The sequence below is a fragment of the Lissotriton vulgaris genome, unplaced genomic scaffold, assembly GCF_964263255.1.
Source record: "Lissotriton vulgaris unplaced genomic scaffold, aLisVul1.2 SCAFFOLD_2461, whole genome shotgun sequence".
NCBI lineage: Eukaryota > Metazoa > Chordata > Amphibia > Caudata > Salamandridae > Lissotriton > Lissotriton vulgaris.
Window position 1 is genome coordinate 263,496 of NW_028247401.1, and position 13,029 is coordinate 276,524.

Below are 13,029 nucleotides of genomic sequence, written 5' to 3' on the forward strand. Positions count from 1 at the left end.
CAACGGTAGATTTCTATCGCTTACAGCCCTTGCTATTATAAAGTTTTATTTCCTAAGTCTCTGATCTCCAACTGTGGAACGTGACTCCCCTGTGTGTCGTAATGTGGTGCTAAGAGCAGCACGTACACTATACTTCGACTAAGCATCCATAAATTCCGCGGACATTTCTACCCTGCTATCTGCAATTATAAACATCAAAAGGAGCTACGCTGCCCCCTTAGAGAGGCCTCACTCCCACTGCTACAAAGGCTTGGCAGTCGCCAAGATACACAAAAACAGCGTCTCGGGTCTATTCGAGAACTATTTCGACAGAGAATGCTTCTATACTACGGCACCTTACCACTCTCAACTTTGAATACTTCATATCGATTATCATTTCGATATTCGTATTTCACCTGTGTGCAGCCTGTATTTCATTGCCTGAGCTGTGATTTCACGTGGGCCCTGGATTTATGTCTCTGCAATTTGGTACCTCCTGAACCGAATTACAATCACCTCATGAATCCGTTACTTGATCATGAACAGCTTTGTTACAACGGAGGGTTTATGGCCTTTGCAGCGATACAAGGAGTTCTGGGTCATTGGAATATATTCGCAGCGGCGCAAGATTTCCTAACAGAGAGCTACATCGAAAACCCACCGAGCTGCCCTATGATGGTAAAAGACGCCCCAATAATGACAGATCATGAATGCTCCTTTCATCTTCTCAATTGGATAGCTGACATGTTTTCAGATGATAACAATGATTTCATGTTAGAGGCACTTGCTGCATACTTTGCCTACACAATGGACGGTTAACTCTTTCCTAACAGCGAGCTACATCGAAAACCCACCGAGCTGCCCTCTGATGGTAAAAGAGGCTCCGATTATAACAGATCATCAGTACTGCTTTACTCTTTTCCATTGGATAGCTGACATAATTTCAAATGATAAAACTGATTTCCTGTTACAAGCAGAAGCTACCTATTTTGCCTAAACAATGCTTCAATAACTCTCAAACAAGCCATTGACGTCCTCATTTCCTTTTGGTTTTCTATATTCTTCACGTTATTTTCCATATTTTCTTTTGAAGAACAGACCTATTTGCTTTACTAACAGTGGACATTATGATTTCGTGTTGTTAGACAGCTGATTCATAAAGTAATGATGTATAACCACTTGCATTTTCATATATCATTCCTAAACTGAAAGGCCAGAAACCTTCTTCCATTTATTAAAATATAATATACTTCCTTATAAGACTGTACAATGTTTTTTTCCAACTATATTCATTTTTCTTCAACTATAGCGTTTGTATTCCATGTACTACTGACAATACCAATTACTGTGTTTTTTGCAATTTCTGTACTCATATTACATAATGATTTGCCTTTAAAATAGTACATTTCTAAATAAACATTTCAAATATTCATGGTTTCTCTTTTAATCCATAATCTCAACTGAAATGATTTCATATTGAAAAACTATTCATGGGTTCCACATAACCTTAACTGTAGTCACTGAGGACCTTATTTATGAAGACCTTCCGCCGCCAGTGCCTCATTTTTTAAAATGGGAAAAAGTAACGCACCGGTGGCGCAAGGTCTTCATAAATAAAGTCCTGAATATTTTCTTTTCTCGACCTCACTTACTGATACTAGAACCTGCAAGCCAAATACGGCCCGTGAACTCTTTCTTAGTAGGTCGCGCACCGTAAAGACAGTTATACCACTGTTAACATTTTTTTTTTTACTGTTACTAAGCACCGACACAGTTCCGCTTCACTCAGAGTTAATCACTGCTCCCACGCTTCTACAGGCCAGACGCTATGTCGTATTTCTCTCCTTATCACCCTTTCATCTCCACAATAACAAACAGTTGTCCACCAGCCACCAGAGAACAGACTCAGATGCAGAGGCACCAAAGAGTGAACCCATCACCAACTGCCATCTCCGGCTGTTTCCATGGTTACACCTCATTCTGCACCTTGCTGAAGGCAGAGGTCAAAAGTTCATGTCTCAACGTTCTACAGCAAACTAAGAACACTGTTTTCCCTCGAGAAACACCTGCCAATCCACAACTCTGTTACATGTCTTGTTTTTTCACACCCAATAGTACTTTTCGTTTAACATAAACATTAACCTGTTCACTCTCCACTTGTTACAATCAACCAATCATTTTTATTTTTTTAACCACACCCAGCCTCTTCCTTTTTCTTTATTTAGAATTTCAACTTCTAACTACCATTCCACTTCCAGAACCGATCGGAGGACGACTACAAATCCCTTGAAAATGAAGGTCTGGCTAATAGGACACAGTTATATTCACTGGAGTGAAAAATATGCAGTAAGCAGACGAATTTGCAACCTCAGCTTACCAAATGTACACATAACATGGATTTCCAAAAGAGGATTGAAATGTCACCAATTAATTCCATTGGTGAAAACTTTTATGCATCTCCCAGAACCAGACCTTATAATTGTGCACTGTGGTGGGAACGATCTAGGCACAATCACTGGGGTAGGTCTGGAAATGCTTCTAAAAGACACCTTTCGACAATTGATTACACTTTTTCCTCGATCTGCCTTGGTATATTCCAATATATGCCAAAGACAGAAATGGAATTGCTCCAATCACCATTGTGCACAATTTGAGAAAGCAAGGAGACATGTAAATAAATCTGTTTCTGCGTTCCTCAGAGATTATAGCATGGGTTCTATTTACCACAACAACTTGCGATACCACATGCAAGACGTCTATAGGAGAGACGGTGTTCATTTCATGAATGAGGGAAACAGAATCTTCCTCTGCAACATCAGGCTCTGCATCGGTACTTACTTATAAATGCAGAAAACACTCAATTAACACAAGGGCTCTTTTCAGAGCCACCTCATATCTAAGCACTCAAACTTCTGATTTACCTCCATTTTCACACTCTTGTAAATAGGTGTGCGCGACCGGGTGCGCGCACCCCGTAGTTTTTTTTCGGGGAAAAATTATATTTTTTTGCGTTTAAGGGCCTTACTGCACACCCCGAGAAAAGCTACGCAGCAAGACAATCTCTACCTTCTCCCCTTTCCATGTTTCAACGCTTTGAAATGAACAATATATTTACTCGCAGTGACAAAATGGCGGACAAAACTTCCTGATTTCCTTCGAATCGAACGTTAACAGACGTCACGCAGCCAAAAAAAATACCACTCACGCGCAGCCGCTTGGGTGCGCGCACGTGTGCGCGCCTATAGATATATAATTGACTTTAACTTTAATTTTCTCAACAACTACTGAACGGATTTACACCATTCCAAAAAAAGCGTAATCTGCGAACAAGACTCTACAGTTTTGGCAAATTTCTTATAAATTCATTCACTCATTCGAACTGTAGCCGAGTCTAAAGGTCCTATGGAAAATAACATGGAGAAAACACGTTTTGGGACCCCCCTTATATCTCAGCCCCCACTTGACCAATCCCCCCCAAACTTTCAGGGAAGGAGTGCAGCGGACCTAGCCATCTTCTTTGAGAAATTCGCAAAGACTCATCCACCAGGGCCAAAGTTATTCCAAATAGAATGTTGAGGATTTCCTATGGAAAACAATCCTAACTATAACTACCTACTGGCGACCGCCAGTAGGTAATATATATATATATATATTCACAGAAAAAACCATAGGTTTTACACACGTTATAGTTAGGAAGTAGCATTTAAAAAACCTATGAAATTCACTGAAAAAACCATAGGTTTCACACCAGTTATAGTTAGGAATTAGCATTTAAAAAAACCTATGAAATTCACTGAAAAAACCATAGGTTTCACACCAGTTATAGTTAGGAATTAGCATTTAAAAAACCTATTAAATTCACTGAAAAAACTATAGGTTTCACACCAGTTATAGTTAGCTGGAAATTTTACTGATATAAAACCATTGAAATTCCCACGTTATAGTTAGTCGGACTCACTATAACTTGCGCGTGCAATGCACTGCTGATGACATCACATATTACATCACTCATGACATGGTCAGTGACATCACTCATGACACCATCCTTGTGACATAGTGACAGACCTCCTTTCACTATAATGTAACCCTTGAGACACATATTCAAAAATAGAAACTGACATTTTTAAAAAAATGGAGATACCTATATCAGTTACAACAAGCAATTCAGTAATTCCACTATCTATATACACATCCACTCATTCACCAACAGTTCTATATAGTCACTCATACATATACTCACTCATCATATGAAGTGATACACCTATACATCCTGTTACACACCGACATTCATCCAAAAGTTACTCACACACATATTCACACGTGCAAATAAACTATTGAACATCCATTTATTTGAATATAGAGTTATACACACACTTCCACCTTACTTCTATTTAAAATTACACATATTTATTCTCTTAAACAATCACTTATAGAAACACATACTTATTTAAACAGGAACTCTTACAATCTCTTACTCTCACATATACTCACTTATATACATCAATATTCATATATACTAGATTAAAACATATGTAGTTACTGATAAAGACACTAGTGAGACAGTCATTCACTCACTAACAAACACATATAGACACTCATCCACCCATACAGTCCTGTACATATGCTGTCTTCAAAACACATACAAACAAAGAGTCAGTCACTCATGCATCTATGTGCTAAGTAATACCCCCACCAAACCATATAGACACTCATACTGATACTAATAAAAATATCTAATAACCCATATACATACGCATGTAGCTACTTATCAACACATGTAGCCACTTATACACAAAGTGAAACACTAATATATGTATTTAAATATTTAAACATAACTCACTAACATTTATTTTTCAGAAAGACACATATTCACTGGATGGTGTCATCAGTGATGTCATGAGTGATGTCACTGACCATGTCATGAGTGATGTAATATGTGATGTCATCAGCAGTGAATTGCACGCGCAAGTTATAGTGAGTCCGACTAACTATAACGTGGGAATTTCAATGGTTTTATATCAGTAAAATTTCCAGCTAACTATAACTGGTGTGAAACCTATGGTTTTTTCAGTGAATATATATATATATTCACTGAAAAAACCATAGGTTTGACACCAGTTATAGTTAGCTGGAAATTTTACTGATATAAAACCAATGAAATTCCACGTTATAGTTAGTTGGACTCACTATAACTTGCGCGTGTAATGCACTGCTGATGACATCACTGATGACACTATTCAGTGAATGTGTGTCTTTTTAAAAAATAAATATGTTTTATATATGTATATGTAGAGGTTGATGGAAAAATAAATGTTTAAATAAGTGTCTTAATGGATGTGCAGGACTGTATGGATGGCTGAGTGTGTATATGTGTGTGTTAGTCAGTGAATACCTGCTTCACTAGTGTGTTTATTAGTAACCACATATGTTTTAATGTAGTTTATGTAAGTATTGATATATATAACTGAGTATATGTGACAGTGAAAGATTGAAAGAGTTCCTGTTTAAATAAGTATGTGTTTCTATAAGTGATTGCTTAAAAGAGTAAGTAACTGAAAGTTTACTTAGAAGTAAGGTGTTAGTGTGTGTATATCTGTATATGTAAATAAATGGATGTTTATTAGTTTATTTCCAAGTGTGAATATGTGTGTGATTTACTTTTGGATGTCAGTCGGTATATAATAGGATGTATAGCTGTATCACTATATATAATCAGTAAGCATATATACGACTGACTATATAGAACTGTTAGTGAATTAGTGGATGTGTATATAAATGTTGGAATTACTGAATTGGTTGTTGTAACTGGTATAGGTATCTCCATTTTTTTGAAAATGTTAGTTTCTATTTTTGAATATGTGTTTCAAGAGTTACATTACACTGAAATGATATCTGTCACTTTCTCACAAGGATGGTGTCATCAGTGATGTCATGAGTGATGTCACTGACCATGTCATGAGTGATGTAATATGTGACGTCATCAGCAGTGCATTACACGCGCAAGTTATAGTGAGTCCAACTAACTATAACGTGGAATTTCATTGGTTTTATATCAGTAAAATTTCCAGCTAACTATAACTGGTGTCAAACCTATGGTTTTTTCAGTGAATTTCATAGGTTTTTCAAATGCTACTTCCTAACTATAACGTGTGTAAAACCAATGGTTTTTTCAGTGAATTTCATAGGTTTTTCAAATGCTACTTCCTAACTATAACGTGTGTAAAACCTATGGTTTTTTCAGTGAATTTCATAGGTTTTTTGAATGCTAGTTCCTAAGTATGAAGGATATACCTGAAATAAATATCGACATACCAATCTTACGTGCACAACAGACTGCACGCACCCACCTATTTATTTCATGAAGCTTTCCAATTTAAACCTAATGAATTTCTTCATAGACCAATGAAAAAACTTATAGTACGTTAAAGACACTGAACCTAGGCTTTTTTTCTCCTATAAACTTTTTAATTAAATGGAGCCGAATTTTTTTTAATCATTCGTGCGTGACTGATTGTACACACCTTAATATTTATTTTGAAAAATATAACAGATTTTATAATTTATTAATTGTATACTTAAATCGAGCTGTAAAATTATATCACATCCGTATGTGTTTGAATTCACTTCTTTTCACATATTTAAACTTCAGTAAAGAACATCGCTACTTCCAAATCACGTTCGTAACTAGATAGTGTCACCGCCTACACGTCCTTAGAAGCGCATGTAAAGTCATGTGACTTGAAAACAAGACTTCCAATTGGTTCTTAGTAGTTTCTGTTCTGTAATTTACACGAAGCACTCCACCCACTTTCCTCACAATCTTTTCTACTCTCAAGAGACAACAACGTCGAGCATCTTCCGGAAGACTTTGCTGAAATGGCTGCCCTTCCACATTCATCTTCCGAATCTGAAGGAAATGAACGACCACCGTTAAGAAGAAAAAAGGAATCTTTCATTTGGCAATTTTTTACTTATCCTGAAGATCAAAAGAAAGTGAATGCGCTAAAAGTAACCTGCACGATATGCAATTCGGAGCTCTCAAGGGGAAATCCAAATAGAAAATATTCCTTTTCTATACACACCATGCTGCGACATGTTAAACAAAGGCACCCTGAGCATTATGCAAAAGCATCGACAAGAGCCCTGGCCACGCTATTACCATCAGAGGTGGCCAGCACATCGTCTGGTGGACGACCTGTATCTCCATCGAGTGCTGAGATGGACTTGAGACCATATCTTGCGAAGGTGCACATGAAATGCAACGAGTGTGGAGAAATTCTTTTATATGGAGAGCAGAGCCTTGATCTTATTAAACTCAAAATTGAAAGTCATAAATGCCCCAAGAAAAGATACATTTCTTCACTTCATTTTCATAGTATTACATACTGAAAAATGTAGTAGCAACTTTAAGAAATCGAAAGCATCATAACACTTGTTTCCAAAAAAAAAAAAAAAAAAAATAAGTTCTTTTTAGAACTAACTATTTCTACGAAAACATGCTCCAAGAGCATCTTATGACATGTTTTTTCGGCGCTTCATTGTAGTGCGCGACCGGGTGCGCGCACCCTCCTATCGCGTGCAGGACTTGAGACTTGCATGTGAAGTCATGTGACTTCAAAACAACACTTCTAGCTGATATTTTCTCGCCGCTTTCATCTTGTGCGCGACCGGGTGCGCGCACCCACCTATCACGTACAGGCGTCGAGACACGCATGTGCAGTCATGTGACTTTAAAAGAACACTTCCAATTGGTTTTTACTAGTTTCTATTCTGCAATTTACACGGAACACTCCACCCACTTCCCTAGAAAACCAGTTTATCGAAAAACTTTTAAAGCCTCCCCTTATGAAACATTCAACATCGTTCACATAGCAGTGTAGTAAATAGCACTACATACACTCCGTCCCTTAATTATAAAAGACTTATCAGTATGTGAGAAAAACTTTTGTTTTCACGTGATAATGTGAAATTCTGAGCCTGTTACCGAATTTTTTTTCACATATGTTACTATTCTCCTTCGACCACTAACACCATAGAAAATACCTGCAATACCGGTGATATTTTGTACACCGACAACGGTAGATTTCTATCGCTTACAGCCCTTGCTATTATAAAGTTTTATTTCCTAAGTCTCTGATCTCCAACTGTGGAACGTGACTCCCCTGTGTGTCGTAATGTGGTGCTAAGAGCAGCACGTACACTATACTTCGACTAAGCATCCATAAATTCCGCGGACATTTCTACCCTGCTATCTGCAATTATAAACATCAAAAGGAGCTACGCTGCCCCCTTAGAGAGGCCTCACTCCCACTGCTACAAAGGCTTGGCAGTCGCCAAGATACACAAAAACAGCGTCTCGGGTCTATTTGAGAACTATTTCGACAGAGAATGCTTCTATACTACGGCACCTTACCACTCTCAACTTTGAATACTTCATATCGATTATCATTTCGATATTCGTATTTCACCTGTGTGCAGCCTGTATTTCATTGCCTGAGCTGTGATTTCACGTGGGCCCTGGATTTATGTCTCTGCAATTTGGTACCTCCTGAACCGAATTAGAATCACCTCATGAATCCGTTACTTGATCATGAACAGCTTTGTTACAACGGAGGGTTTATGGCCTTTGCAGCGATACAAGGAGTTCTGGGTCATTGGAATATATTCGCAGCGGCGCAAGATTTCCTAACAGAGAGCTACATCGAAAACCCACCGAGCTGCCCTATGATGGTAAAAGACGCCCCAATAATGACAGATCATGAATGCTCCTTTCATCTTCTCAATTGGATAGCTGACATGTTTTCAGATGATAACAATGATTTCATGTTAGAGGCACTTGCTGCATACTTTGCCTACACAATGGACGGTTAACTCTTTCCTAACAGCGAGCTACATCGAAAACCCACCGAGCTGCCCTCTGATGGTAAAAGAGGCTCCGATTATAACAGATCATCAGTACTGCTTTACTCTTTTCCATTGGATAGCTGACATAATTTCAAATGATAAAACTGATTTCCTGTTACAAGCAGAAGCGACCTATTTTGCCTAAACAATGCTTCAATAACTCTCAAACAAGCCATTGACGTCCTCATTTCCTTTTGGTTTTCTATATTCTTCACGTTATTTTCCATATTTTCTTTTGAAGAACAGACCTATTTGCTTTACTAACAGTGGACATTATGATTTCGTGTTGTTAGACAGCTGATTCATAAAGTAATGATGTATAACCACTTGCATTTTCATATATCATTCCTAAACTGAAAGGCCAGAAACCTTCTTCCATTTATTAAAATATAATATACTTCCTTATAAGACTGTACAATGTTTTTTTCCAACTATATTCATTTTTCTTCAACTATAGCGTTTGTATTCCATGTACTACTGACAATACCAATTACTGTGTTTTTTGCAATTTCTGTACTCATATTACATAATGATTTGCCTTTAAAATAGTACATTTCTAAATAAACATTTCAAATATTCATGGTTTCTCTTTTAATCCATAATCTCAACTGAAATGATTTCATATTGAAAAACTATTCATGGGTTCCACATAACCTTAACTGTAGTCACTGAGGACCTTATTTATGAAGACCTTCCGCCGCCAGTGCCTCATTTTTTAAAATGGGAAAAAGTAACGCACCGGTGGCGCAAGGTCTTCATAAATAAAGTCCTGAATATTTTCTTTTCTCGACCTCACTTACTGATACTAGAACCTGCAAGCCAAATACGGCCCATGAACTCTTTCTTAGTAGGTCGCGCACCGTAAAGACAGTTATACCACTGTTAACATTTTTTTTTTTACTGTTACTAAGCACCGACACAGTTCCGCTTCACTCAGAGTTAATCACTGCTCCCACGCTTCTACAGGCCAGACGCTATGTCGTATTTCTCTCCTTATCACCCTTTCATCTCCACAATAACAAACAGTTGTCCACCAGCCACCAGAGAACAGACTCAGATGCAGAGGCACCAAAGAGTGAACCCATCACCAACTGCCATCTCCGGCTGTTTCCATGGTTACACCTCATTCTGCACCTTGCTGAAGGCAGAGGTCAAAAGTTCATGTCTCAACGTTCTACAGCAAACTAAGAACACTGTTTTCCCTCGAGAAACACCTGCCAATCCACAACTCTGTTACATGTCTTGTTGTTTCACACCCAATAGTACTTTTCGTTTAACATAAACATTAACCTGTTCACTCTCCACTTGTTACAATCAACCAATCATTTTTATTTTTTTAACCACACCCAGCCTCTTCCTTTTTCTTTATTTAGAATTTCAACTTCTAACTACCATTCCACTTCCAGAACCGATCGGAGGACGACTACAAATCCCTTGAAAATGAAGGTCTGGCTAATAGGACACAGTTATATTCACTGGAGTGAAAAATATGCAGTAAGCAGACGAATTTGCAACCTCAGCTTACCAAATGTACACATAACATGGATTTCCAAAAGAGGATTGAAATGTCACCAATTAATTCCATTGGTGAAAACTTTTATGCATCTCCCAGAACCAGACCTTATAATTGTGCACTGTGGTGGGAACGATCTAGGCACAATCACTGGGGTAGGTCTGGAAATGCTTCTAAAAGACACCTTTCGACAATTGATTACACTTTTTCCTCGATCTGCCTTGGTATATTCCAATATATGCCAAAGACAGAAATGGAATTGCTCCAATCACCATTGTGCACAATTTGAGAAAGCAAGGAGACATGTAAATAAATCTGTTTCTGCGTTCCTCAGAGATTATAGCATGGGTTCTATTTACCACAACAACTTGCGATACCACATGCAAGACGTCTATAGGAGAGACGGTGTTCATTTCACGAATGAGGGAAACAGAATCTTCCTCTGCAACATCAGGCTCTGCATCGGTACTTACTTATAAATGCAGAAAACACTCAATTAACACAAGGGCTCTTTTCAGAGCCACCTCATATCTAAGCACTCAAACTTCTGATTTACCTCCATTTTCACACTCTTGTAAATAGGTGTGCGCGACCGGGTGCGCGCACCCCGTAGTTTTTTTTCGGGGAAAAATTATATTTTTTTGCGTTTAAGGGCCTTACTGCACACCCCGAGAAAAGCTACGCAGCAAGACAATCTCTACCTTCTCCCCTTTCCATGTTTCAACGCTTTGAAATGAACAATATATTTACTCGCAGTGACAAAATGGCGGACAAAACTTCCTGATTTCCTTCGAATCGAACGTTAACAGACGTCACGCAGCCAAAAAAAATACCACTCACGCGCAGCCGCTTGGGTGCGCGCACGTGTGCGCGCCTATAGATATATAATTGACTTTAACTTTAATTTTCTCAACAACTACTGAACGGATTTAGACCATTCCAAAAAAAGCGTAATCTGCGAACAAGACTCTACAGTTTTGGCAAATTTCTTATAAATTCATTCACCCATTCGAACTGTAGCCGAGTCTAAAGGTCCTATGGAAAATAACATGGAGAAAACACGTTTTGGGACCCCCCTTATATCTCAGCCCCCACTTGACCAATCCCCCCCAAACTTTCAGGGAAGGAGTGCAGCGGACCTAGCCATCTTCTTTGAGAAATTCGCAAAGACTCATCCACCAGGGCCAAAGTTATTCCAAATAGAATGTTGAGGATTTCCTATGGAAAACAATCCTAACTATAACTACCTACTGGCGACCGCCAGTAGGTAATATATATATATATATATTCACAGAAAAAAACATAGGTTTTACACACGTTATAGTTAGGAAGTAGCATTTAAAAAACCTATGAAATTCACTGAAAAAACCATAGGTTTGACACCAGTTATAGTTAGCTGGAAAATTTACTGACATAAAACCAATGAAATTCCACGTTATAGTTAGTTGGACTCACTATAACTTGCGCGTGCAATGCACTGCTGATGACGTCACATATTACATCACTCATGACATGGTCAGTGACATCACTGATGACACCATCCTTGTGACATAGTGACAGACCTCCTTTCACTGTAATGTAACCCTTGAAACACATATTCAAAAATAGAAACTGAAATTTAAAAAAAAATGCAGATACCCATATCAGTTACAACAAGTAATTCAGTAATTTCACCATCTATATACACAGCCACTCATACATATACTCACTCATCATATGAAATGATACACCTATACATCCTGTTACACACCGACAATCATCGAAAAGTTACTCACAGACATACTCACACGTGCAAATAAACTATTGAACATCCATTTATTTGAATATAGAGTTATACACACACTTCCACCTTACTTCTATTGAAAATTACACATATTTATTCTCTTAAACAATCACTTATAGAAACAGATACTTATTTAAACAGGAACTCTTTCAATCTCTTACTCTCACATATACTCACTTATATACATCAATATTCACATATACTAGATTAAAACATATGTCGTTACTGATAAAGACACTAGTGAGACAGTCATTCACTCACTAACAAACACATATACACACTCATCCACCCATACAGTCCTGCACATATGCTGTCTTCAAAACACATACAAACAGAGAGTCAGTCACTCATGCATCTATGTGCTAAGTAATACCCCCACCAAACCATATAGACACTCATACTGATACTAAGAAAAACATCTAATAACCCATATACATACGCATGTAGCTACTTACCAACACATGTAGCCACTTATACACAAAGTGAAACACTAATATATATATTTAAATATTTAAACATTACTCACTAATATTTATTTTTCAGAAAGACACATATTCACTGGATGGTGTCATCAGTGATGTCATGAGTGATGTCACTGACCATGTCATGAGTGATGTAATATGTGACGTCATCAGCAGTGCATTGCACGCGCAAGTTATAGTGAGTCCAACTAACTATAACGTGGAATTTCATTGGTTTTATGTCAGTAAAATTTCCAGCTAACTATAACTGGTGTCAAACCTATGGTTTTTTCAGTGAATTTTATAGGTTTTTTAAATGCTACTTCCTAACTATAACATGTGTAAAACCTATGGTTTTTTCTGTGAATTTCATTGGTTTTTAAAATGCT